Consider the following 3,366-nt stretch of genomic DNA (forward strand, 5'->3'; position numbering starts at 1 on the left):
ACTTCAGCCACGCTTTGAAACTCAGTGGTGCCTTTTTTGGCGCATTTCATTTCCTGCGCCATCTCGATCGTTTAAAAAAAAATGTAATTGTGGTCTCTGCCAAAAGCTTCTTCTGGATATTAAGGTTGTGGGTCCACAAACTACCTGGTCGGTCAACATGTCACTAAGTGCGGTCCCAAACTCACGTGCTGAGCAAGCTGGTGAAGCCTGGCTATGAAGACTGAGACAGACTCTTCATGGTCCCACACTTCAGAGTTAAACTTACTACTGCAGAGTTAAACCTCAATAATTGAGGGTCTTGGATTGCATTATTCTTTAACCAATTTCACTATGTGGTCTCAGGTCTTCTAGTTGAGTGCCTCTGGGGATGTGATGTTCCGAATCAAGTAATGCATTTGGGGCCCACAAACTGTCAGAAGTATCACCTTCTGGCAGAGTGGTTCAGGCAGTCTGGAGGATGATGGCTGTCGCCGTTTTCTTCGCCGTCTTGCTGCTGCTGGTGGTGCCTGGCCTGGCCACGTATGTGGAGGCATTGCAGCCAATACTGGAGCTGAATTTGCGGCGTCAGAGCCACAGATCGTATGTTTTGTGGGACGCTGAATATGGATGTCAATATTCAGACTGGAAAATGGGAGCCTGACCCTTCAGGAACCACAAGCTGCGTGGAAACCAAGGAAGAGATTCTACAGTATTGTCGAGATGTTTACTCAGAGCTTCTATTACTGATGTGGTGGAAGTGGATAAGCCAATCAACATGACGAACTTGTTTAAAAAGAGAAAGAAACATTGTCGAGGTCTTGATCCATGTGTTGATTGCTGTTAAATGCCTGCTGGGCGAGTTTGTAAGCAATGTGCTGTTGGTTCCAGAAAAATGGTGATTCTTCCACAAAGAGCAAATGGATGAATGTCAGAGCCACCAGTACTGGCAGACTGTTGCCAAACTGGCTTTTTAAAAAAATTCAATGATCTTTATTGTCACAAGTAGGCTTATATTAACACTGCAATGAAGTTACTGTGAAAAGTCCCCAGTCGCCATATTCTGGCGCCAGTGCAGTACACAGAGGGAGAATACAGAATTCTCGGCTGGTACGGGAATTGAACCCGCGCTGCTGGCCTTGTTCTGCATCGCAAACCAGCAGTCTAGCCCACTGAGCTAAACCAACCCATGTGCTGCTGGGTCTATGATTCTCCACACCGAGGGAATGTTGCTTCCTTGTGCCATCGACATGTTTCATGGCACAGGGCATGTTTGTTGCCCTCAACACAAAATTGATGCTGCAAACTCTGAAAAGTTTGATCTTCAGAATCTGGATGAAGATGAAGTGGATGAAATTGCTGATGCAAGCCAAGGGGAGTCTACCAAAGTAGATAAAATGGCTGCCATGGAGCACGAGGAGGATGAACTGGATTATGACTATTGTGAAGGTACTGATGACTGGGAGGAGGAAAGCAGTGAGAAGGATTTCTACATAAAGAGCCTTGCCAATGATATGGAAGTTCTGTCAACCTCTCAACCAACAGATGAGGTGGGTGTTTATTTTGAGATACCTGCAGGTGAAAATGAATGTGCTCATTTCGCGAAGGCTAAACAGCAACGGGAGGTCCGACATAGTGATCGCTTAGGTAAGGTAAGAGAAGAGTGGGAAGAAACTGTACGACAGGCAAAGAATCTGACAAAAGCAGAAAGACAGCTGTTGGTTTAGCATTTCCAGAACATGGTTGAAGCTCTTGAGAAGAGGCAGCTACTGAGAAGCTACAGTTGGTTGAAACTCAACTTGCTCGTCTTGAGGCCTTGCTTCATTGTCGTGTTGCTTTGGAGAACTACCTATCTGCATTACAGGCAGATCCCCCCCACGTGTGCTGCAGGCCCTCATGCTCTATATCAGTGCAGAGCAGAAAGATTGACAGCATGTTCTTTGACATTACCAGCAAGTCATGGCTGTAGATCCAGATAAAGCAGCCATGATGAAATCTCAAGTGGGTGACCCACCTCCATCTCTGCTTTACCAGGTGCCATTTGTTGCTGAGGAAATCCAAGATGAGATTAATGAGCTACAGCAGGAGCAACACTTTCGTGTGAATCAACTTGCTTCCGGCTCTGAAAGCCAAACTGCTTTTGATTCTGTAGCGCCGCCATTTGTTGATGGCAAACCATTCCGGCCTATTCAGATTAAGATCATGCCGGCTATCACTGATGTACAAGGCTCCGGGATGATTGACCCCGAAGGACTGGTGCCTGACCAGAATGCAATTGGCAGCGATGAGAACAATGTTAATGGGAATGTGGTAATTGATGAGAGCTTTGATGTGAAATGATTTTCAATGCAGAACAAGTTAGTGGAGGAGATGACGACATGGACAATGATGGGAATTGGCAAGACGGTGTCAACTTAAGAAGCACCGCTCTGATTGAGATGTTGGTGATTGCAGTTGCTGTAGCCCCGGTAATTGTCATCAGCTTGGTGATGCTACACAAGAGGCAATATGGCACCATCAACCATGGCATTGCAGAGGTTAATCACAGTTGACCCCAGAGGAGTGCCACCTGAAGAAGATGCAAAACTATGGGTATGAAAACTCCAAACTACAAGCATCTAGAGCAAATGCAGATCTAACACCAGATGCTACATCCGGCCAAACAGGGCACATTCAGCCAATCTTCCAACGCCCGAACCATAACATTAGAGGTCTCCATTTCACATCCACAATTCAGAGTGTAAAACACTTATTACTGTAGATTATAAGATTCCCATTCTTTTAAATAGTCTGGAAATGTAATACACAATATATATGATGAATAACCGTAAGAAGATCTACTACCTGATGAGAACTATGATAACATAGTTACTTTCATTTTTATAATAATTTTAAATCAGTTTTATCTGTGTCACAGAGATTTCTCAATGGAGGTTGTAGAATTTTACCTCATGGAGCTTCGTTATATGAAGGTGAATTTGTACTGATTTATCCATAGATCCAGCAGGATGTTTTGCTGTAAACTACGTTTAAATGGCTAACACTGTGATTGGCAGCTGAAACCGGGAATTGATTATTTCATTTTTCATTGTGCTGATTTTCTGTGTGATTATAAATTCACGTCGCATTTGCTGAGGTTCTGGAAACCTGTGGCTCGTTTCCCCTGCACATATCTCATTTGTTCTGTCAAACTATGCACATTTTTCAATGGTGTTACCATGGTATCTTTAAATTGCAGGGCTACTGAGTGCAAACTCATCAATAACCACTACTTCCAGGACTGTGTCCCCTCTTTAATTAACAAAAGAAGTATCATCTTCTGCTTGTCCTCACCTGTGATCTTGTTCGCAATAAAGAAAAAATTGTGTCATTCGATGTATCGACTCAAAT

At 43.9% G+C, this 3,366-nt stretch overlaps 1 pseudogene; it reads left to right on the forward strand.

The window, feature by feature from the left end:
• The first annotated feature begins 460 nt into the window (after positions 1–460).
• LOC140407366 (amyloid beta precursor like protein 2-like) lies at positions 461–2,615 on the forward strand (annotated as a pseudogene).
• Positions 2,616–3,366: the final 751 nt, after the last annotated feature.

The sequence above is a fragment of the Scyliorhinus torazame genome, chromosome 2 (genome assembly GCF_047496885.1).
Source record: "Scyliorhinus torazame isolate Kashiwa2021f chromosome 2, sScyTor2.1, whole genome shotgun sequence".
Classification (NCBI taxonomy): domain Eukaryota; kingdom Metazoa; phylum Chordata; class Chondrichthyes; order Carcharhiniformes; family Scyliorhinidae; genus Scyliorhinus; species Scyliorhinus torazame.